This window comes from Mobula hypostoma, chromosome 15 (genome assembly GCF_963921235.1).
Source record: "Mobula hypostoma chromosome 15, sMobHyp1.1, whole genome shotgun sequence".
Lineage (NCBI taxonomy): Eukaryota > Metazoa > Chordata > Chondrichthyes > Myliobatiformes > Myliobatidae > Mobula > Mobula hypostoma.
In genome coordinates, this window is record NC_086111.1 from 3,069,873 (window position 1) to 3,095,563 (window position 25,691).

The 25,691-nt window shown below is 42.4% G+C and overlaps 1 protein-coding gene and 1 long non-coding RNA gene across 6 annotated transcripts in view; one reads left to right on the forward strand and one right to left on the reverse strand.

Moving 5' to 3' along the window:
* LOC134356647 (kelch domain-containing protein 8B-like) overlaps positions 1 to 25,691 on the forward strand; it is a 163,548-nt gene that overhangs the window by 96,131 nt on the left and 41,726 nt on the right. The window lies entirely within an intron of this gene.
* Positions 1,205 to 4,443, reverse strand: LOC134356648 (uncharacterized). The gene is made up of 3 exons (XR_010020405.1): positions 4,312 to 4,443; positions 3,620 to 3,719; positions 1,205 to 2,637 (listed from the first exon to the last, which is right to left on the reverse strand). It is a non-coding gene; the product is annotated as an uncharacterized LOC134356648 (long non-coding RNA).

Here is a 25,691-nt window from a genome sequence, read left to right on the forward strand (position 1 = left end):
ATCCTCCAAAACTTCATTTTTACTGTTACATTCAAGATGATGGTCAATACCCTGAAATACTTCATAGTTCTTAACTTGCTGAAGTAATGAAATAATTTCATTTCCAATTCCCAGCCATTTCTGGCATATGTGGGCCTGAGCAAAACAATTCTATATTGTCTCACTGTTTATTTCTTGACAACTACCTGTGACAAAAATCACCGCTTTTTGAACACAAACACATGCAACTGACGCTATTTAAAAACTGTTTGTTCTCAGCATGGTGTAGTGTCTAACAGCCACATGATTTGCAAGCAACTGACGCTAGTTAGAAAATGTTTAAGGACAGAATCCTGTCCTAATATATTGGTATAGTGCCTCAATTAAACAAGGGAAATCCTGGCTATTTTCTTGCTTGGTTTTTGTTCTTTAAGACTTGTCCCAAATGAACGGCTCCCCCAATTAACTGATGGTCTAATTAACCAGAATCTACTGTACTATACTATAATTTATGTATTACTCTGTACTGCTGCCACAAAACAACTAATTTCACGATAGTTGTCAGTAATAATAGATCTGATTCAGATTCTTTGTTCGAGTAATAACGTGCATTTCTCTTTATGACAGCAATGTTTATACTGAAAGTATTGCCTTAGTTTTACTAAATAATGTTCCAAGCATCATATGCTTCATAATCCTGACATTTCTAATTGCTTGTTCTGAATACCTTAATAAGAGCCAAATGAAATAATTGGCTGAACAATTATACTGCATTTATAATGGAACATCAGAGTATCAGATAGATTTAGGATTGTGAATTTAATTTTATTTTTTTTACAAGCTACCTATTTGATTCTCAACTGAAAATCGATGAGGAAATTAAATTTAAATTGACAATTCACAGATAAAACTGGTTTGGAGAAATTACTTACAATGTGCAAGTTCCAATAGAATGGTTTAATGTAGCTCAGGATGCAGTGTTTTCATACCATTATCAATCTTTTCAATTTTGTTTTCAATGCATGATCATATATCCTTCCTGTCTCTTTGTTGTGGTCAAATGATAGACAGGCAGATAGATAGACAGATACTTCATTTATCCCAAAGGAAATTACAGTATCACAGTAGCATTACAAGTACACAGATATGCTAATATTTGAAGAGAAGTCAGAAAGAATAAAAAAAAGTTATCACAAACAGTTTAACAAGAGGGGGTCATCACTTCTCCGGCTACAGGTTGACTCATTATAAAGCCGAATGGCTGAGGGTAAGAATGACCTCATATAGCGCTCCTTGGAGCAGCGCAGTTGTCTCAGTCAATTACTAAAAGTGCTCCTCTGTTCAGCCAAGGTGGCATGCAGAGGGTGAGAAACATTGTCCAGAATTGCCAGGACTTTCTGTGGGGTCCTTTGTTCTATCATAGCCTCCAGTGTGTCCAGTTCGGTTCCTATAACAGAACCAGCTATTTTAATCAGTGCACTGAGCCTGTTGGCATCACCCATATTGATGCCATTGCCCCAGCACACCATCACAGAGAAGATTGTACAAGCGACAGCATACTGGTAGAACATGTGAAGGAGAAGCCTGTTCACTCCAAAGGACCGCAGTCTCCTCAAGAAATTGAGATGACTCTGGCCCTTGTACACAGCCTCTGCATTGGTGCTCTACATGGGATCAATAAAGTATATCTATCTATCTATCTATCTACTCAAGTCTGTCATTCAGGTGCACCCCCAGGTATTTGTAGGTCCTCACCATCAATGGTAACAGGGAGCAGTGCAGGCTTAGTCTTCCTAAAGTCCACCACCATCCCCCTTGTCTTACTGATGTTGAGCTGCAGATGATTCAACTTGCACTATTTGACAAAGTCCTCCACCAGGGCGCTGTATTCATCGTCCCGTCCGCCATTTATACACCCGGCTACTGCACAGTGTATTGATAGGAGTTAGTGCAGCTAGTAAAGATGCTGCCTCACAGCTTCAGTGACCATGTTCTATCCTGACCATTGATGCTGGCTGGGTGGAATCAGGAGGACAGGAAGACATTCGGACTAGCTTAGTGACTGCTGTGGTCAGCATGGACTTGTTACTCTGAAGTACTATCTTGCTCTATTGCTCTATGACTCGATGACTGATTTCCACGTTCTCCCTCTGATTATGTGAGTTTCCTCCTGTTTCCTCCAACCTGCCAGCGTTATGCGGGTAGACAGGTTTATGAGCTACCATAAGTGTTGGGAGTGCTGATGGGAACATGGAGAGAATGAAAAATGGGATTATGTAGTAAGTAGATACCTGCTAGTTGGTGAGGACTGTGCAGAGGAGCTTGTTTCCATGCTAGTTTATCTAAATTTAAGCTAAGTTGACATCAATTATAGTTTTATATTACAAGAACACTTCAGTGATTTTCACTCTAACTTTTTTTCCCCTTCTCCTGCCATATTTTATTACGCTTCACCTTGTTCTCTACCAGGTAAGACAGCAGTGATTTCAGAAGCCTCTTGGTTTCCTGCACACTGTGCAGCGGGGCCGTAGTGGTTCATGTAACACGATCACAATGCCAGGATAAGACTGTGGTTCGATTCGCACTGCTGTCTGGAAGCAGTCTGTACATTCTCCCCCTGACTGTGTGGGTTTCCTCCCGGAGCTCTGATTTCCTCCCCTAATCCAAAGACACACAAGTTAGAGTTAGGAAGTTATGAGCACGTTATGTTGGCGCTGGAAGCGTGGCGACACTTGTGCAGAACAGCCCTTGCTGATTAGATTTGACGCAAATGATGCAATCACTATGTTTGGATATAAATGTGACTCAAAAGTTAATTTTTAAAGAAGTCTGCTCCCCTCCACTTTCTCACAGGCAAATAAAAATAGGCAATAATATCTGCAACAAAAATATCCTGTAATTAAATGGCTTCAATAACTGGAGAAACTTCAGTGAAGTTTTATTTGTCATTACCAGCCATTTGTTGGATAAAAACCAGAACCTCCTATTAGTTATAAGCACAAGAGATTCTACAGATGCTGGAAATCCGGAGCAACACACAAAATATGCTTTGGACTCAGCAGGTCAGGCAGCATCTATGGAGAGGAATAAACAGTCGACATTTCAGGCTGAGACCATTCATCAGGACTGTAAAGCAAGGGGAAGACGCCAGAGTAAGAAGATTGGGAGGGAAGGAGAACAAGTCAGAAGGCGAGAGATGAAGCCAAATGAATGGTGGGGGGGGGGGGGTTGATAGGTGGAAAAGGTAAAGGACTGGGGAAGAAGGAATCTGATAGGAGAAGAGAGTGGAGAAGAGTGTGGACTATGGAAGAAATTTAAGGAGGTGGGGCACCACGGGGAGAAGAGGTTGGGGGAGCAAAGTTGGAATTGAAAAGGGAAGGGGGAAGGGGAGGGGAAAATGACCAGAGATTGGGGAAATCAATGTTCGTGCCATCAAGTTGGAGGCTGCCCAGATGGTTTGCTCCTTATATTCCTCATATGAGAGTGGTCTCATCATAGCCACAGAGAGGGCCATGGACTGGCATGGTGGAATGGGAATGGGGATTGGAATTAAATGGGTTGGGCACAGGGAAATACTGCATTTTGCTGATGGAGTGAAGTTGCTCAACAAAGTGGTCTGCCAATTCTCATTGGGTCTCACCATTGCAGAGGAGGCCGCATCATGATTACCAAACGCAGTCGATGAGCCGAGCAGATTCGCAGGTGAGGTGTTGCCTCATCTGGAAGGATTGTCTGGCGCCCTGAATGGAGGTGAGGGAGAAGCTGAATGAGCAGTTGTAGGAACACACACAAAATGCTGGAAGAACTTAGTAGGCCAGGCAGCATCTAGGAAAAGAGTACAGTCGATGTTTTGGGCTGGAGAAAAAAAGCCGAGGAGTAGATTAAAAAGGTGGGGGAAGGGGAGAGAGAAACACCAGGTGATGGGTGAAACCTGAAGGGGGAGGGATGAAGTAAAGAGCTGGGAAGTTGATTGGTGAAGGAGACAGAAGGCCATGGAAGAAAGAAAAGGGGGAGGAGCAGCTGTAGCACTTTTTCCTCTTGCAGGAATAGGTGCCAGCAGCGAGATTATTAGCGAGAGACAAAATGGACAAGGAAATCACAGGGTATGATCCCTGTGGAAAACGGAGAATGAGAGGGGAGGTAAAGACGTGTTTGGTGGTAGGGTCCCGATGAAGATGGCAGAAGTTGCAGAGGATGATGTGCTGCATATGGAGGCTCATGGTGTGGTAAGCAATGAAGGTTTAATTGTGTAAATGCAAGAGAAAGCACAAATAAAAGAACAACAGAAGAAGTGTTATATTAAAGATGAGAGCTAAGGAGGAAATTGACTACCTTTTATGCCATTCTTTCCGACTTTGCCTCAGGTAACTTCCAGACGTTCAGCTCTACAAACTGGCATTGCAAGTGAATACCATGGCACTGACCGTATATTTGCACTGGATAACCGTACCTCAGACAATGAACAGAAACCCTTATCACTGCATTTCAGATAGAATAAATCACATGCTCTCACAGGATCTTTTGGACTTTGGAACAAAAACTATCAAGCTGCAGCTTCAGCTGTGAAATATCACATATTTATTAAGCAGAAGATAGATAAGCAAATAGTTGCAGCTCTTAAAGCAGAATTACCAGCATGACAGATTTCCAGAATGCAGTATTATGTAGCTGGTCTTGCCCTCTGTTTTAATACTCAAAGTAAAATAGGAAAGTATGAAGTACATGTGAAAGAAGTTTTAAAGTATGCGGTCCTTGTTCTCATGCAGAAACTGTTGCAGCATTGGTAGTACTGTAATAATGACCTCTCAATCTGATCTTGGTTAAGGGACAGATTCTGTTGAAGGTGATGATCCCCACCATCCAGGTCATACTCTCTTCTCGCCGCCGTCATCAGGAAGGAGGTACAGGAGCTTTAGGTCCCACATCAACAGGTTCAGGAATAGTTAATAGCCTTCAATCATCAGGCTCCTGAACCAGAGTGGGTAACTTTGCTCACCTCATCACTGAACTCATCCCACAACCTGTGGATTCACTTCTATTTTCCTTTTGTATTTGCACAGTTTGTCTGATTTTGCACGTTGGTCATTTGTCAGTCTTTGTGTGTAGTTTTCATTAGAACCATGGAACACTACAGCACAGAAAACAAGCCATTCGGCCCTTCTAGTCTGTGCCGGAACATTATTCCACTAGTCCCATTGACCTGCATCCAGTCCATAACCCTCCAGACCTCTCCCATCCATGTATCTATCCAATTTATTCTTAAAACGTAAGAGTGAACCTGCATTTACCATGTCAGATGGCAGCTCGTTCCACACTCCCACCACTCTGAGTGAAGAAGTTCCCCCTAAACCTGTCCCCTTTCACCCTAAAGCCATGTCCTCTCGTATTTATCTCTCCTAATCTAAGTGGGAAGAGCCTACTCACATTTACTCTGTCTATATCCCTCATAATTTTGTAAACCTCTATCAAATCTCCCCTCATTCTTCTACGCTCCAAGGAATAAAGTCCTAACCTGTTCAATCTTTCCCTGTAACTCAACTCCTGAAGACCCAGCAACATACTAGTAAATCTTCTCTGCACTCTTTCAATCTTACTGATCTCCTTCCTACAGTTAGGTGACCAGAACTGCACACAATAATCCAAATTTGGCCTCACCAATGTCTTATACAACCTCCCCATAACATCCCAACTCTTACACTCAGTACTTTGATTTATGAATGCCAGGATGCCAAAAGCCTTCTTTACAACCCTGTCTACCTGTGACACCACTTCCAGGGAATTATGTGTCTGAACTCCCAGATCCCTTTGTTCCTCTGCACTCCTCAGTGCCCTACCATTTACTGTGTATGTCCTACTTTGATTTGTCCTTCCAAACTGCAACACCTCACACTTGGCTGCATTAAATTCCATCTGTCATTTTCTGGCCCATTTTTCCAGTTGGTCCAGATCCCTCTGCAAGCTTTGAAAGCCTTCCTCGCTGTCCACAACGTCTCCAATTTTAGTGTCACCAGCAAACTTGCTGATCCAATTTACCACATTATTATCTAGATCATTGATATAGACAACAAACAACAATGGTCCCAGCACAGATCCTTGAGGCACACCACTAGTCACAGGCCTCCAGTCTGATAAGCAATCATCCACTACCACTCTCTGTCTTCTCTCACACAGCCAATTTCGAATCCAGTTTATAACCTCTCCATGGATACCTAGTGTCTGATCCTTCTGAACTAACCTCCCATGTGGGACCTTGTCAAAGGCCTTACTAAGGTCCACGTAGACAACATCCACAGCCTTTCCTTCGTCCGCTTTCTTGGTAACCTCCTCGAAAAACTCTACAAGATTCATTAAACACGATCTACCATGCATAAAGCCATGCTGACTATCCTTAATCAGCCCTTGGCAGTCCAAGTACTTGTATATCCGAGCTCTCAGAACACCTTCCAATAATTTACCTACTACTGATGTCAGGCTCACTGGCCTGTAATCACCTGGTTTACTTTTGGAGCCTTTTTTAAACAACGGAACAACATGAGCTACCCTCTAATCCTCCAGCACCACACCTGTGGCTAAGGACATTTTAACTATTTCTGCCAGGGCCCCTGAAATTTCTACACTAGACTCTCTCAAGGTCTGAGGAAATATCATGGCAGGCCCGGGGGATTTATCTACCTTTATTCGCTGTAAGGCAGCAAGCACCTCCTCCTCTTTAATCTCTATATGTTCCATGACACTACTGCTTGTTTCCCTTCCTTCCATATACACTATGTCAGTTTCCTGAGTAAATACTGATGCAAAAAAATTGTTTAAGATCTCCCCCATCTCGTGAGGCTCCACACATAGACAACCACTTTGATCTTCTAGGGGACCAATTTTGTCCCTTACTCTTTTACTGTTAATATGCTTGTAGAAACTCTTCGGGTTTACCTTCACATTATCTACCAAAGCAACCTCATGTCTTCTTTTTGCCTTCCTGATTTCCTTCTTTAGTATTTTCTTACATTTTCTATACTCTTCAAGTACCTCATTTGTTCCTTGTTGCCTATATTTGCTATACACCTCTCTCTTTTTCTTAACCAGATCACCAATATCCCTTGAAAACCAAGGTTCCCTAAGCCTGTTAACTTTGCCTTTAATCCTGGCAGGAACATGCAAACTCTGCACTCTCAAAATTTCGCCTTTGAATGCCTTCCACATACTCTACACATTCTTGTCAGAAAACAACTTATCCCAATCCACTCTTCCCAGATCCTTTCTCATTTCCTCAAAATTGGCCCTTCTCCAATTTAGAACCGTAATTCGAGGACCAGACCTATCCTTATCCATAATTAACTTGAAACTAATGACATTATGGTCACTGGACCCAAAATGTTTGCCTACACATACTTCTGTCACCTGACCTGTCTGGTTGCCTAATAGGAGATCGAGTATTGCATCCTCTCTCGTTGATACCTCTATATATTGATTTAGAAAACTTTCCTGAACACATTTGACAAACTCCAAGCCATCTAGCCCTTTCACAGTGTGGGAGTCCCAGTCAATATGTGGAAAATTAAAATCCTCTACTATTACAACTTTCTGTTTATTCCATCAGTCTGCTACCTCTCTACAGATTTGCTCCTCCAATTCTCTCTGACTATTGGGCGGTCTATAATACAACCCTATTAGTGTGGTCACACTTTTCCTGTTCCTCAGCTCCACCCATATGGCCTCTTGTAGACGAGCCCTCCGGGCTGTCCTGTCTACGCACAGCTGTGATATTCTCCCTGGCTAGTAACCCCACTCCTCCCCCTTTCATCCTTCCCCCTCTGTCACGTCTGAAACAATGGAACTCTGGAACATTAAGCTGCCAGTCCTGCCCCTCCTGCAACCAGGTCTCACTAACAGCAATAATGTCGTAATCCCACGTGTCAATCCATGCCATAAGCTCATCTGCCTTACCTACAATACTCCTTGCATTGAAATAGATGCACCTGAGAACATTTCTATCATGTACAAGCCTTTGATTACTGTCTATACATGCAGTCCTCACATGAACTTTATCCTCCTCCACCTCACTATCTGCTCTAACACTCTGGTTCCCCTCCCCCTGCAAATCTAGTTTAAACCCCCCCGGAGCAGAACTAGCAAACCTGCCCACAAGGATGTTAGTCCCCCTCCAGTTCAGGCGCAAACCGTTCCATCGGAACAAGTCCCACCTTCCCTGGAACAAAGCCCAATTGTCCAGAAACATGAAGCCATCCCTCCTGCACCAACTCCTTAGCCACGTATTTAGCTGCATTGTCTTCCTATTTCTAGCCTCACTAGCACGTGGCACAGGTAGCAATCCTGAGATTGCAACCCTGAAGGTCCTGTCCTTCAACTTTGCACCTAACTCCATAAACTCTCTTTGCAGGACCTCCTCCTTCTTCCTACCCGTGTCATTGGTCCCTACATGGACCACGACATCCGTCTGCTCACCCTCCCTCTTGAGAATACTGAGAACTCAATCCGAGATATCGCAGACCCTGGCACCAGGGAGGCAACAGACCATCCAGGATTCTCGATCTCTCCCACAGAACCTCTTATCTGTCCCCCTAACTATCGAATCCCCTATCACTACTGCTCTCCTCTTTTCCCTCCTTCCCTTCTGAGCTGAGGGTCCAGTCTCGGTGCCAGAGACGCAACCACTGCAACTTGTCCCTGAAGGTCATCCCCACCAACAGTATCCAAAATGATGTACTTGTTATTGGTGGGAATGGCCACAGGGGTGCTATGCTCACTCTGTCTATTCCCCTTCCCTCTCCTGACAGTCACCCAGCTACCTGTCTCCTGACTCTTAGGAGTGACTATCTCCCTGTAACTCCTGTTTATTTCTGCCTCTGCCTCACGAATGATCCGAAGTTCATCCAGCTCCAGCTCCAGTTCCCTAATTCGGTTTGTCAGGAGCTGCAGCTGGATGCACCTTTCGCAGGTGTAGTCATCAGGGACGATTGTGTTCGCCCTGACTTCCCACATACTGCATAAAGAGCACTCGACTTCCCTAACTGCTGCCTCCAATACCTACTCCTAAGTTAATTAGAGTAATTAAAGGAACTTACCCGGCCTTCCCTCACTGGGAGCAGGCTCGTCTTCAGCCTCTGCTTGCCGAAACCTCAAAGCTCCACTCCTGCCCTGAGCCGCTCACACACTGGCCGCTCCTCTTCAGTTACCCCTCCTTTTATTTGTCCCTGCCAATGATCTCAAGTACTCACTCCCTCTAATCAACACTCACCTGAGCTGCTCCCCAGCACCCAGCGCTCTCCCGAGCCCCTCACTACTCCTGCTGCGACCTTTCCTCCATCACACTGTCACATGGATACTACTCTATTTCTTTGTTCTACTGTGATTGCCCACACAAACGTGAATCTCAGGACAATATATGGTGGCATATAAATACTCTGACGCTTGCATTTACTTTGAACCTTGAGCAGGGTTGACTTCCCACGCTATTCCATGAAGGTTGATGATCTCCCTTACAGTAGGATTTGGTGGAAAATTTACAGGCAATAAATAACAATTCCTTTCTAACACCTTGTCTCAATTCCCCCCCACCACCACCAAAGTATTTATCTTCTTTCACTTTAAAGATTCAAGGTTCAAGAGTGTTTAATGCCATTTCCAGTACACAAGTGTAAAGGAGAATGAAATAATTGTTACCCTGGATCTGATGCAGCACAAAGATGAAGAACACAATTGTTAAAAATAGTAAATATAAACGTATAAAATAGCTTATATACATTGACTGTATGTCCATAAAATGACTACTCCCTAACAGTAATTACATCTTTAAAATGTGTGAGGGAACGGGTGCAGACAGAGTACACCGATGTGGACATGAGGAGGATGAACAAATGTCTTGCAGACAACGGCGGGAATTGAACTCCGAACGATAACACTGGTGCTGTAAAGCAATTGTGCTCGCAGTGTAATGGGAAATGGTAAAGTAGTGCCGGAGTTAGTAGGTGGAGGTATTGATCAGTCTTAATGCTTAGGGAAAGGTAATTGTTTTTGGATCTGGTGGTCCTGCTGTAGATGCCACGTAGCCTCCTCCTGGATCAATGTCATAGTAGAGAGCCTATAACTGATGCATCTTTACTGAACCCTGCATTTTGTTTCTCTTGCTTCACCATCAGTGAACATTAATGGTTGTAGATTACAACCCCCCCCCAAAAAAAACCCTCTAATTTCTGCTGGCAGCGGATTAAATGTGAACTACACTTGGTGTGTGACTGATACCACACTCTCATATGCAATTATGTGTAGAGGTGCCTTGGCCTGGGAAAGATTTTTCTGTGATAAACAGTGATAATTTATGCTGAAAATAACCTTTCTGGCATGAAATGTTAACTCCAAATGTTGAAACTTCAGTTCCTCCAATACTATTAATGCTGAACTGTGACGCAATGGTTAGCATATCTACGTTCTCCCGAAAGCTACAGAGGTGCTGTCAGGTTGTGGAGCCAGCACAAAACTTTAACACTTCATAACTAGAATCAAACCCACAATTTACCACTCTTGTTTCTCCAAAAGAGAAAGACATGTTGTGCATAGACTTTGTAGATGCATGTCAGTGGAGAGAACAAATACTTTTTAGTGCACTTTAAGTTGTGATGCTGATCTCGAAGTTCTAAACTGAAATGAAAACCTTAAGCTCCATCCAATATAAATAACCACGGGTACTGTCACTAAAGGGAGGTTATACTGTAATTACCCAATCTTCAAAGACTAGTTCATTTCCCTGTTTATTCTCTATGGCAAATTTAGCTGCCAATACTCACTATTTGAGTGCGTCCCCCAATCAAGGAGAAGATTTTTCCAGCTAACAAAGTAGTTTAAACGCAGTTCATTTATATTCAGTGGAACACATTTAAATTTAAATAGCATCCTTAAAACACATTTTAAATTCACAGAGGAATTCTATCTTAGAAAAGACTTACAAATTACAAACCATGTCAAAAACACAAAGGATTTCCAAAGCACAGGTACAATTCCTATAAGCTAAAAAGACATACCCACAAGCTGCAAGTGAATCAATCATCCATCGCAGAAGTCAAAGGCAGAAGGATTCTAGTTCTCCCCACATTTTGGTTATTCTTCTTGATGTTCTTTACCTCATTCCTGATAAGCCTAGACTGCTCTCCAAATTTATACTCTCCTTTTGCCACTTGAGTTACTTTACACACACGTGATATTCTTTCAGATACATTTTACCACAAGTGGTCTAAAGGCATCTGGAGACAGCAATCCCAGGTACCCACAATTAATGCTGTGAACTGACTGCGTACACAGATCTTTCAACTTATTAATAGATCAGCTATTGATATGCTAAATGATACTGTCCATCTGGTCTGCAAGCTTCCTTGAATGAAAATACTCGGACAGCATTGTCTATTCTAAAACAGGCTAAACTAAATAACCTGCTCTCTTATATTGCACCTGTCAATCAGTTAGGCCAGGTGCTCTGGGGTCAGAAAGTCTGCTATATACAGTGCTTCTGTTTGCAAAGCTGTGCTTTTAACTTCAAACTGATAGTGTTAATATTAATTACTGAAGACTGGTTCTCTGTTATGACCAGGAGCTAAACAAAATATATTGATTAGAAGTTTATTTATTCAAAAACAGCACCTTGATCTTTAGATCTCACATCTGCTGTGTTTAGAAAGCTGAGCTTGACAGAAAACAAGGCCCCCAGCCTATAGACAGTGAATATCCACCACAAAGTAAAACTCTTTTATTTTTATAGCACAAACAACAGGAATTCTGCAGATGCTGGAAATTCAAGCAACATACATCAAAGTTGCTGGTGAACGCAGCAGGCCAAGCAGCATCTATAGGAAGAGGTGCAGTCGACGTTTCAGGCCGAGACCCTTCGTCAGGACTAACTGAAGGAAGACTGAGTAAGGGATTTGAAAGCTGGAGGGGGAGGGGGAGATGCAAAATGATAGGAGAAGACAGGAGGGGGAGGGATAGAGCCGAGAGCTGGACAGGTGATAGGCAAAGGGGATACGAGAGGATCATGGGACAGGAGGTCCGGGAAGAAAGACGGGGGGGGGGGAACCCAGAGGATGGGCAAGAGGTATATTCAGAGGGACAGAGGGAGAAAAAGGAGAGTGAGAGAAAGAATGTGTGCATAAAAATGAGTAACAGATGGGGTACGAGGGGGAGGTGGGGCCTTAGCGGAAGTTAGAGAAGTCGATGTTCATGCCATCAGGTTGGAGGCTACCCAGACGGAATATAAGGTGTTCTTGTCCATTCGTTCCCCCCATCCCTCCCCACTGATCTCCCTCCTGGCACTTATCCGTGTAAGCGGAACAAGTGCTACACATGCCCTTACACTTCCTCCCTTACCACCATTCAGGGCCCCAAACAGTCCTTCCAGGGGAGGCATCACTTCACCTGTGAGTCGACTGGGGTGATGTACTGCGTCCGGTGCTCCCGATGTGGCCTTTTATATATTGGTGAGACCCGACGCAGACTGGGAGACCGCTTTGCTGAACATCTACGCTCTGTCCGCCAGAGAAAGCAGGATCTCCCAGTGGCCACACATTTTAATTCCACATCCCATTCCCATTCTGACATGTCTGTCCACGGCCTCCTCTACTGTGGAGATGAAGCCACACTCAGGTTGGAGGAACAACACCTTATATTCCGTCTGGGTAGCCTCCAACCTGATAGCATGAACATCGACTTCTCTAACTTCCGCTAAGGCTCCACCTCCCCCTCATACCCCATCTGTTACTCATTTTTATGCATACATTCTTTCTCTCACTCTCCTTTTTCTCCCTCTGTCCCTCTGAATATACTTCTTGCCCATCCTCTGGGTCAACCCCCCCCTCCTTGTCTTTCTTCCCGGACCTCCTGTCCCATGATCCTCTCATATCCCTTTTGCCAATCAACTGTCCAGCTCTCGGCTCCATCCCTCCCCCTCCTGTCTTCTCCTATCATTTTGGATCTCCCCCTCCCCCTCCAGCTTTCAAATCCCTTACTCACTCTTCCTTCAGTTAGTCCTGACGAAGGGTCTCGGCCTGAAACGTCGACTGCACCTCTTCCTATAGATGCTGCCTGGCCTGCTGTGTTCACCAGCAACTTTGATGTATGTTGCTTTATTTTTATAGCATTAGTTTTCTTCTGTGGGATGAGCTTTCAGCATATGAAATTAATATTTCAAGACTGGAGAATGGTTCAGCAGGAAATATCACTAATTATCTAAATAAGTTATCAAACATTAATTAACATAAAATGTGCCACTTAAAACTAACTTTAACTTTTTACAGTTGTTTTTGGAGATATTTTTCAGTAACTTATCTCTGTAGAGATAGTGATAGACTTGCATTAGGGAAATAATGTGCCGAGTTTTAGTGGCACATCAGACAACAACTTGGGGACTTAACGTGCAGGTGACAGAAGTCGTTGCCCTACTTACCTTATGAAAACAGTATGTCCATGCTTTCCTTATTCGCCATGTCCTTAGATGCCCTTCACGCTGGCAAACCCAATCCTTCAATATTTGTCTTTCCAACTCTTCTGCTGCTCATCCTCTTAGACAACCTTAAGTCTCTCCTCAGCCCTGGCCTGGCATCTTCCAAATAGTGCCGGATGCTTGTCTTTACTACCTTGTAAGCAACTGTCAATGTCTCTTAAGACCTTCCTGGTCTTATATTGTCTTTCTCACACCATAGCTGAGGCCAGTTCATTGGCTATATTTAAGAGGGAGTTAGATACGGCCCTTGTGGCTAAAGGGATCAGGGGGTATGGAGGGAAGGCTGGTACAGGGTTCTGAGTTGGATGATCAGCCATGATCATACTGAATGGTGGTGCAGGCTCAAAGGGCCGAATGGCCTACTCCTGCACCGATTTTCTATGTTTCTATGCTTCTATATCCAGCTCCCAGCTCTGAGACATGTAACAGTGGGCTTACATCAACCCTCTCCCCATTTATGTTCTAAATGAGAAATTGTTTTAAAAATTGATGGATATTGTTGCCCTGATGGAGGTATAGCTGAGCGGTAACTAATACCTATCCCCTTAGTGAAACTTTCCTTCTGCCACTTGTGCCACTCAAGTTTGCAATACATTTCAAACTCACTCCTGAGTTACAGATGAGGACTCATTCCCTAATCCTCCGCCAGCTTTGCTCTTAACTATCTTATTTTGCTTCATTCTTGACGTAATTCATTTACAAATGTAATACTTTCCCCAAGTTAACCGAGAGTCAGGATAGTATTAGATTAAATGGTAACAGTGTCACAAGAGGAATGGTGTACTTCAGAAACGGATTTCCAGCATCTGCAGAATCTCTTGTGTTTAGTGTTTTGGAAACCAACAATAAAATAGTTCAGAGTGTGGAACAGAGATAAAGTGACAAGAAATAGAATGTGGGTGGATGGAGAGGAGGGAGGAAAGGAGTTTGTCCTGTTGTGTTCTGAGCTGTTCTGTTGAACATTGTGGGCATGCTATTTTGGCACCAGAATATGCGGCAACACCCTTTAGGTAGTGTTGATTGTTAACACCAATGTCACCTTTCGCTGTATGTTTTCACGTACACATGATAACTAAATAAATTAGTCAGATTCTGAAATTGTTAGAAGTTCTATAGCTTTGTAAAATGTGGGACACCAATAAAGAGCTTGGGACATTTCAGTATATTAGAATAGGTATTTAAGTGCCTGATTATGGTATTATTGATAACCTTGCTGTTGTAATACTGACAAAGGTATTTCTGTAGATGTTCAGTGAAGAATGAAAGGTATAATGTGGCTGAAATCTCTCCGGTGACAGATTAAAATGATTCACGTTTATCTGACTTCCATAACTTCAGGCAGAAGCAGAGAAACCATCGTGAAAGTAAACACAGGAAATGCTGAAACATAATGCTAGGTATCAGTTGTAAATTGTCACATTTGTAGAAGAGTGCTTAATCCTCTAGTAACTGCAATATGGGGCTTTGTGTAAGTAGATGACATGAGCTGTAGAATTTCCTTTGTTAATATGGAGCTTTAATCAGCAATAAAAATAAATTAGCACTTAGATATTCTAGCTCTATTTTGGTCCAATCTGGAGTTTTGTGCATGATGTGCAAGTTGGTTGAAATTATCATTGTTACTAACTTAACCTTTCCTTACGTCTTGATTCCCTGAAGCCCAGCATATATGAAACCCTAGCTCTTTTGATTTGCTTATTTAACCATATTTATGTTTGTACCTTTATTTTTATAAGCAATAGCAGTCATCATTATGAAAAGCTGCACTGTGAAAAAATGAACCATTCTCCCTGCAGAAACATAACTTATTTCCAGTCTGTGCAGCTCTTAATTGATTACTCATGGTAGGGCTTGGAGACTGGACATTTTCATTTATAATAATACATAATCTCAAATATGCACCTTCTTCTTGGATGTGACACTTTCTGTGATTGACTTTATTCTGAGAAGTATCTGATAAAGGCAGATTAGTTCTCAAAGCATGGATTCTTCCAGGCTCTTAAATTCATGATTCAATTTCCATGATGACCTTTCTAAGTGAACAATGGTCACGCTGACAGAAATCAATTGAAGTAAAAGGCAGTCTTCCTTCTCCTTCTTGCAATAACTTTTTAGGAAATATTAACAGACAATATCTGTCAGTGAAGGAATATACTGACAGATTTTCCTTCAATATTCATATCATCAAAAATTTTAAAAATACAGTCTAACATGAATTAGTGCAAGATTTCAGACTTTAAAGCCAGGCAGCATTAACCTCTGAAGCTTTATTTCCATTAGAACTGAGTAGCATTATTGAAGTTTTCAACCCTTGTATTGCCATATTCTGGACTGCCTTTGGATACAAATTATATTCTTGTTTTTTAAAAAAGTGGTGTATGTTGATAAGAAAATATATGTTGCATCTAATTCCACTTCAAAGACAAAATGGCAAGGAAATGGAGGATATGTTTGAAATTACTTTCCGAATTTCAGCATCTTGCAGAGCCCCTATGCAGCAAATGCAGATGACAGGTGCTGGGCTGTGAGATGTGCACCTCTGCATGGTTTTGGGGCCAGAAGTTGCCTCATTATGAGGACAACTACAGTTTAGAAAATCAGAATGCATGGGATCCAGGGAGTCGTGGCTGTGTGGATTCTGATTTGGCTTGCCCACAGAAAACAGAGAGAGTATTTTATGCTGGAAGGAGAGTATTTTACCATGCTCTTTGTAATTTTTATGAAAGTCTTGAATGAAGAGGAAAGGTGGGTTAGTAAGTTTGCAGATGACACAGTGGTTGGTGGTGTTATGGATAGTGTAGATGGTTGTTGTAGGTTGCAACGGGACATTAACAGGATGCAGAGCTGGGCTGAGAAGTGGCAGATGGAGTTCAATTTGGAAAAGTGTGGATTGATACACTTTGGAAGGTCAAGCTTGAAGGCAGAGTACAGGGTGAACGGCAGTGTGGAGGAACAGAGGGATCTTGTGGTCCACCTTCCTCAAAGTTGCCATGCAAGCTAATAAAGTGGTTAAGAACGTGTATGGTGTGTTAACCTTCATTAGTTGGGGGATAGAGTATGAGGTAGTGTTGCAGCTCCTTAAAACTCTGGTTAAACCACATTTGGAATAATGTGTTTAGTTCTGCTTGCCTCATTATAGGAGGGATGTGGAAGCTTCAGAAAGCGTACAGATGATATTTATCAGGATGCTGCCTGGATTAGTGACCATGTCTTACAAGGGAAGGTTGAGCAAACTAGGGATTTTCTCTTTGGAGCGAAGGAGGGTAAGAGGTGACTTGATAGAGGTGTATAAGCTGATAAGAGGCATTGATAAAGTGGAAGCCAGAGTGGATATGGTTTATACAAGAGGGCATAATTGTAAGGTGCTTAGAGGAAAGTGTAGGCAGGATGTCAGAGGAAGGTTGTTGTACACACAGAGAATGATAGGAATGTGGAACACCATGCCAAGGTGGTAATTGAGGAAGATACTTTAGGGACATTTAAAAGATTCTCATGGATGATGCGCATAGATGAAAGAAAAATGGAAGGCTATGTGGGATGGAAACATTAAAGGTTAAATTGTTAGCACAACATTGTGGGCCTATACTGTGTTGTACTGTTTGATGTTCTATATTCTGTGGCAAGGATGTGGAGGCTTTGGAGAGAATGCAGAAGAGGTTTGCCAAGATTCTCCTTTGATTAGGAGGACAAACTAGCGTTGTTTTCCTTGGACTATCAGAGGCTGAGGAGACACTTGATAGAAGTTTATAAATTTATGGCAGGCGTAGGCAGCTGATATTTTTGTCACACAGCTGGAATGTCTAATACTCGTGGGCATCCGTTTAAGGTGAGAGAGGGACAGTTCAATGGAGATCTGTGGTCAAGTTGTTGACACGGAGTGATGGAGCGATGGGCACCTGAAATGCACTGCCAGAATTGGTGGTGGAGACAGCTACGATAACGGTATTTAAGGTGCTCTTAGATATGCAGAGAATGGAGACATACGGACTATGTAAGGGCTGAAGGGACCAGCGTAATTATTTATCGCTAGTTTAATTAGTATTTCAGGCTGAAGGACCTGCTCCTGTGCTGTTCTGTGTTGTATTAACTCAGAGCAGATGGTGGTGCTGTAATGGTTAAAACACAGGACTGGTAACCTTCAGGCACCTTGTGTGTCACTGTTTTTACTGTTGCTATATACTTCAAATGATCTGATTAGATTAGACACAGTAGAAAAACACTTAAATAATTAAAAAAGATGAATAATTTCACATTAAACATTAAAATTAAACTAGGAAATAACTCATTTTCAGTTACCTTTCAGTGAATATTCGTGACCCCTGTCAAATGAATAGCATTCTGTGTGATGCACCAGATAGCTGGCGTAAAGCCGGGAGGAAAGAAACACCTTGCAGAGTGCCACTGGACTGCCGAAGGTCAGATGCATACCCATCTAACCTCATGCCTCTGCGCTGCTGTGCAAAGGTGGAGATGTCTGGATTGTGCTGTCAGCCAGCAGTTCTCTGGAGAATCACCCATTAGCCATCAGCACTACCCAGCCCCTAGACTCATTAAAGATTGTGTCTCCATGAAATAAATGTTAATGGATTTTTTGAAAGCTGCTTCATGTTCCTGCCATCTTGAATTATGTTGTTATTTAGTCACTAATCTTGTGTGAGACCCATTCTTCAGTACATTTTCCCTGTGCTTTTCTTCATACTTGCAATTTATCTCTTTGAAATACATATTTCTTATGCCTTTTGTACAGCATACTTGACATCAGATACAGACCATTCCTGAAAGGTTTACTTTGGAAAAAGAATATAGATCAGTTCTCACCTTCCCCTGCATGATCACAGTGTCCAGAGTAACAACTAAACTATCAAATACACATTCTCCTTGTCCATTGTTCAGCACAGGCAGAGAAACAAACACAAGGTTAACATGAATCATTAATTAATCAGTTTCCCCTGGAGATTCTTGATTCATACTAACGCTTCTCAGCAGAAGTACTTGTTATCAGTTTGAAATGCTTTTTCAGATTTCATGTTTAAATGATTCAGATGACTGAGGGAAACATAAAAATCTTCCTGTTAATCCTCTGTTTGTTCCTGAAATTTGCCCATAAATATATAGGGTAATTGATTTTAGAAATAAAATATCTACTTGGAAATTTACTCTTTTCCTTTGACATAATTTTACATATCTCAGAATCAGGTCTGTTGTCTCTGACATACATCATTGTTTTGTCACAGCAGTACAGTACAATACATCAAAATACGAATAGTTACGATAAAATATCGAAGAGAAATAAATAGTGCAAAAGAGACCAAGATAATGAGGTGGTGTTCATGGGCTTATCACTCGCTCAGGAGTCTGATGGCAGAGGGGAAGAAGTCATTCCCAAAATGTTAAACATACATCTCCAGGCTCCTATACATCTTCACTGAATGTAGTAATGAGAAGGAAGCTTGTGCTGATGACGAAGGTCTTTAATGATGGGTGTTGCCTTCTTGAAACACCACATTTTGAAGTTGTCCTCAGTGGTGAGGAGGGTTGTGCCCATGGTGGAACTGTTTGAGTCTACAACCCTCGATAGCTGTTTTAATCCTGTGCACTGGGGTCTCCATAGCAGACAGTGATGCAACTGGTCAGAATGCTCCCCACGGCACTTCAGAAGAAATTTGCTGGACTCTTTGGGGACATACCAAACTCATAACGAAGTAAAGGTAATCTTCCTTCTCCTTCCTAACATTTCCTGTCTATCCTTGGCCTTCTCTTCTGCCAAGATGAAGCCAGTGCAAATTGAAGGAGTAACGTCTTTATTCTGCCTTAGAAGTCTATAATGCAATGGCATAAATATCGAGTTTTCCAATTTTAGGTAACTCCTCTTTCCACCCCCAACAATATTCCCCCCTTCTCCTAATCTTCCTACAACCCTCCCATTTTTAACCCTTTCCCCCCAGCCACACTTCACTCATCGTTATCCTCTCTCCCACCACATTCATAAACAGGTTTTCACTCCCCAGCCTCCATTTGGCTCTGATTGCCATTTACCTCTTCCCACAACTCAAAAGTTCTGCGAAGCCTCCCGGCCTGAAATATCGACTATTTATTATTTTTCCATAGATGCTGCCTGGCCTGCTGAGTTCCTCCAGCATTTTGTGTGCGTTGCTTAGATTTCCAACATCTGCAGATTTTCTTTTGTTTGTGATTGATTTACCTCTTCCCTATTGGTTCCCTTGCTTTCCTTTACTTATTCTAATCCGTCACTGTTGCCACTTTGAGTTCCTGCAGCTGTCTCTTATCATCACACTCCACTTCCCCCACTTTGCCCCGTTTGCTTTTTTCCCTTTTTCCTCTCTCTCTTTGTCTGCCCCCATCTATCATTCACTTCCTATTGTCTTCCAATGTCACTTCCTCCTTGGCACAACCTGCCCGCTTTCTTACGTCCCTCCTCAGTCCTCCAATTGACCTGGAATCCTTTCTCATCACAGTATGTGATAGGTGAAGCCAGGTGGGTGGGAAAGGTAAAGGGCTGGAAAGGAAGGAATCTGATAGGAGAGGAGAGTGGACCATAGGGGAAAAGGAAGAAAGAGGGGCACCAGGGGGAGGTGATGGGCAGGAGAGAAGAGGTAAGAGGCCAGAGTGGAGAACAGAAGAAGAAAGGAGGAGGAGGGAAATGTTTTTGTGCTGGAAGTAGAAATCAATGTTCAGGGGCCTTCCTTTTCTCTTTTTATAGATGCTGTCTGACCTGAGCATTTCCAAGATTTCTTGCTTTATTTATTTATCATACATCTCCATAGTTTTACAAAGATGAGCTGAAGGCCGTAAGACACAGGAACAGAATTAGGCCATTCAGCCCATCGAGTCTGCTCTGCCATTTCATCATGGCTGATCCCAGATTCCACCCAACCCCATACTCCTGCCTTCTCACCGTATCCTTTGATGCCCTGACCAATCAGCAAATGATCAACTTCTGCCTTAAATATACCCACGGACTTGGCCTTTGCCACAGTCTGAGGCAGTCCATTCTACAGATTGACTACTCTCTGGCTAAAACAATTCCTCATTACCTCTGTTCTGAAAGGTCACCCCTCAATTTTGAAGCTGTGCCCTCTAGTTCTGGATACCCCCACTATGGGAAACATTCTCTCTACATCCATCCTATCTAGTTCTTTTAACATTCAGTAGGTTTCAATAAGATCCCCCTAAGATTCTACTAAATTCCAGTGAGTACAGGCCCAAAGCTGCCAAACGCTCCTCATATGTTAACCCCTTCATTCCCTGAATCATCCTCGTGAACCTCCTCTGGAGTCTCTCCAATGACAATACATCCTTTCCGAGATATGGGGCCCAAAACTGTTGATAATAATCCAAATGTGGACTAACTAGTGTCTTATAAAGGCTCAGCATTATCTCCTTGGTTTTATATTCTATTCCCCCTGAAATAAATTTCAACATTGCATTTGCCACCTTTACCACAGACTCAACCTGAAAATTAACCCTCTGCGAGTATTGCACAAAGACTCCCAAGTCCCTCTGCACCTCTAATGTTTGAACCTTCTCCCAATTTCAATAATAGTCAGCACTATTGTTCCTTTTACCAAAAAGCATTATCATACATTTCCCAACACTGTATTCCATCTGCCACATTTTTGCCCATTCTTCCAATTTGTCTAAGTCCTGCTGAAATCGCATTGCTTCCTCAGCACTACCTACCCCTCCACCTATCTTAGTACCATCCACAAACTTTGCCACAAAGCCATCAATTCCATTATCCAAATCATTGACAAACAATATGAAAAACAGTGGTCTCAATTCTGGCCCCTGAGGAACACCACTCATCATTGGCAGCCAACCAGAAAAGGCCCCTTTATTCCCCATCACTGCCTCCTGCCTGTCAGCCATTCCTCTATCCATGCCAGTGACTTTCCTGTAATGGCATAGGATTTTATCTTGTTCAGCAGCCTCGTGTGGCACCTTATCAAATGCCTTCTGAATAAGTAAATGACATCCACTGCCTCTCCTTTGTCTACCCTGCTTGTTCGTTCCTCAAAGGACTCTAACAGATTTGTCAGGCAAGATTTCCCTTTACAGAAATCATGCTGACTTTTGACTTATTTTATCATTAGACTCCCAACACTTTCCCAACCACTGAGTTTAGGCTAACTGGCCTGTAATTTCCTTTCTTTCGCCTTCCTCCCTTTTTAAAGAGTGGAGAGACATTTGCAATTTTCCAGTCCTCTGAGACCATGCCAGAATCAAGTGATTCTTGAAAGATCATAACCTGTGCGTCTGTTTTTTCTTCAGCAACCTCTCTCAGCACTCTGGGATGTAGTCCATCTGGTCCAGGTGACTATCCACCTTAAGACCTTTGAACTTGCCTACAACTTTTTCCTTTGTAATCGTAATGGCAGTCACTCCTGCTCCCTGACACTCACAGACCTCTGGCACACAGCTAGAATCTTCCACAGTGAAGACTGATGCAAAGCACCAATTAAGTTCATCTGCCATTTCTTCGTCCCCCATTACTACCTGACCAACATCATTTTCCAATGGTTCAATATCAACTCTCACCTCCCTTTTACTCTTTATATAACTGAAAAAAATTTAGTATCCTGCTTTATATTTTTGGATAGTCTGCCCTCATATTTTGTCTTTTCCCTTCTTGTAGCTTTTTTTTAGTTGCCTTTTGCTGGATTTTAAAAGCTTCCCAATCATCCAACTTTCCATTCACTTTTGTTACCTTATATGCCCTTTCCCTGGTTCTTATGCAGTTCTTAACTTCCTTCGTCAGCCATAGTTACCTACCCCTGCCATTTGAGAATCTTCTTCCTCTGTGGGACATATCTATCTAGTGCCTTTTAAACTATTTCCAGAAACTTCAGCCATCTTTGCTCTGCTGTCATCCCTGCCGGTAGTCTCCAATCCACTTGGGCAATCTCCTCTCTCACACCTCTGTAATTCCCTTTATTCCATTGTGATACTGATACATGTGACTATGCTTCTCCCTCTCAGAATACAGTAGGAATTCAATCATATTATGATCACTGTTTCCTAAAGGTCCTTTTACGTTATGCTCCCTAATAAGATCTGGGTATTACACAACACTCAATCTAAGATAGCCTTTCCCCGAGTAGGCTCAAACACAAGCTGCTCTCAAAAGGCATCTCGTAGGCATTCAATAAGTTCCCTCTCTTGTGATCTGACACCAACCTGATTTTCCCAATCCCCTTGCATATTGAAGTCCCCCATAACAATTGTGTCTTTACCTTTATTACATGACCTTTCCAGCTCCTTTGCAATCTCAACCCCACATCTTGGCTACTATTTGGAGGCCTATATATAATTCCCTCTTGTCTTTTTTCACCCTTGCAATTTCTCAACTCCACCCACAGAGATTCACATTCTCCGACCCTATGTCACCTCTTTCTAAAGATGTAATTCCATCTCTTACCAACAGAGCTACACCACTGCCTAAGACTTCCTGTCTGTCCATTTGATACAAATTATATCCTTTGATGTTAAACTCCCAACTATAGCCTTCTTTCAGCCACAACTCAGTGATGCCCGCAACGTCATATGGACCAATCCCTAATTGCGCCTTGAGTTCGTTCACCTTGTTCCAACTTCTAATTACATTTAAATACAGCACCTTCAGTCCTGAATTCTTCACCTTTTTGAATTTTGCCTCAGTAGTTCAATTTAACTCTTTGCTCTGTCCGCATTTGTATCCAATCATTGGCTTGTCCTTCCTTACCTTCATGTTACACCCATCATCTACTTGTAAACCTGCTGTCTCATCCTCAGCTCTATCATACTGGTTCCCGTCCCCCTGCCATATTAGTTTAAACCACTCCCAATGGCTTCTTAAAATCAAAGTCCAGTTTTGTTATATTTCAGATGCATTGCTGTCTGCAGATTAGAATTTACATTCAGTACATCATGGTGCGCCATAGCCTTATAAAGTAATTTTCTGAAGAAGAAGAGCTCTTGGCAATGTTAAGATGTATGGTTCTCTGCTGAAAAGGAAAACACGTGGGAAAAGATCGATGGTGTGTTTTTCTTTGAAAGCAGAATAGGCAAATTCTGCCAGCTTCTGTTTTCCTTTCATTTTATTGGCAAATATTTATTCACATCAAGAAAAAAAGTTATTAAGTCTGAACAGTGTACAATTGTTTCAGAAACTACAGCATCTTTGTACACATTGCAAAGGAATTTAATCTGCTAATTTCAATCTGGTGAGTGTTACAGATATTAATGATCAAATTTTCCATGATCATGAAACATTGATGCACAGAGGCTTCCAAACATGCCCAAAAGTTGCATCATGTAGAGAGATGCTGTTGTCAGGTGTCCAATTTATTTTCATATTTGTACATTTCAGTAATGTAATCCAAATTACATTTAGTTGTCTCTTACTCTTTAACGTTTTCATTGTCCACCACTCTCAATTTCCCCCAATACTTTTGCCAATGTCTTTCAGAAACCCATCAATCGATCTTGCCCTGCTTACAACTCTTTATTCTCACTGGGACCAATAGCCCCACACCGAGTTCCACTCACCATTCCGGACATGATCATCATGGCTTCCAAATTACATACAGACCCCAGATCCAACCTTCAGTCCTGATTTCATCCCCTCCCACCTTGAATCAGCCTTTCCCTTACCCCTCAGCTATCAACCTGCTCTCACTCCACACTTGAACTATAAAATTGTATCTTATTTATTTATTTATTTATTTATTTATTTATTTATTTGCTTCCTTACTTACTTAATTAATTTAGAGATATAGCGCAGTATAGCCCTTTCCTGTCCAATCCTTTCACACCCATGTGATGAATTAACTTAATAACACTTTGGGTTTTGGAGCATGGGATGAAACTGGAGCCCCCAGAAGAAACCTGTGCAGTTGTGGGGAGAAAGTACAGGCAGTGGCTGAATTGGAAGTGGGTCACTGCCTCTGCATTAGTGTTCTGCCAACTACTGTGTTACCATACCGCCCCCAGTCTATTCCATGACACTTATATTCAGCAAAGCAAAAATATGCTGTCTGTTCAATGAAATATTAAGTTAATTTACTGGAAAAATCAAACATAAATGCAGTTATGTTTGGAAAGAATTAATATTATTGTTTTTGTATTGCAATAGGAAGCAAACACAGCTGCCGTCAGTCAATGTCTTGGGCATCAAATCACAGTTTTCTTGTAAAGTAAATTATAAATCTCACCAATTGTGATAGAAACAAAGGCTGTTTCTTTCACAAATTCTTTGCGTCCTTTATAATCGCACAAGGACCTCAAGCCAATTAATTCCTGGCCAGTAGGATGCCAGGGACGACTGTGATAGGCTGGGTGTTGGGTTGTTAGGTTTGTGAATGAAACCTCAGTGTTGGAAGCATAGAGAATAGGGGTGGTTGTGGGCCAGGCTACCCAGCTCTTTGGATCTGCGCAATATTCAACACACGCATGGCCGATTAGCCACTTCTCCACCTTCTCCTCCTATCCTTTTGATCACATTAGCATTCAGAATGACACCTACAGTATCTTACCTCCATTGTCTCCTGTAGTAGAGAATTCCGTAGATTTATCATCATCTGGCTGAAGTAATTTTTTCCAATTTTGGTTCCAAACGATGTGCTCTGCACTTTGGAAAGTGTTGCTCTTCTTCGGGGTCTCCCAACATTGGGAACATGCTGTCTGTATCTAGCGTATCTAGTTCTTTTAGAGTTGTTTATGTTTCTCTGAGAACCCCTTGCATTCTTCTAAACCTGTGTCAATAAGACCATGAGGCAAAGGAACAGAATGAGACCATTCAGTCTATCGAGACTGCTCTACTATTCAGTTGTGGATCATTTACTTCCCTGTTCAACCCCGTTCTCCTGTCTTGTGTAAGACAGTACTGGAACATGAAGATTGATTGCAAGCTAGCCTCTGCTTCTTGCTCCTTATTGTGTGCCTGCATTGCAGGTTGTTAGGTCAGGGCCTTGCCTTGCTACTGGTACCACGGAGCCTAGTACTACCTGTCTCGGGTTGGGTTGTCGGCAACTCAACGGGCACACTCCCTGGTTCACTTCGGTTAACCAGGGAGGAGGGTGTGTAGGCCAGCAGGACTAAAAACAAAACCTGTCAAAGGGCGGATGAACTCTTTGTGAGTCAACGGCCACCGACTGTCTGTGTGAGGAGTGGCACGCCACACAGTCCTTCATTTCGCGCCTTGTAAGGCATG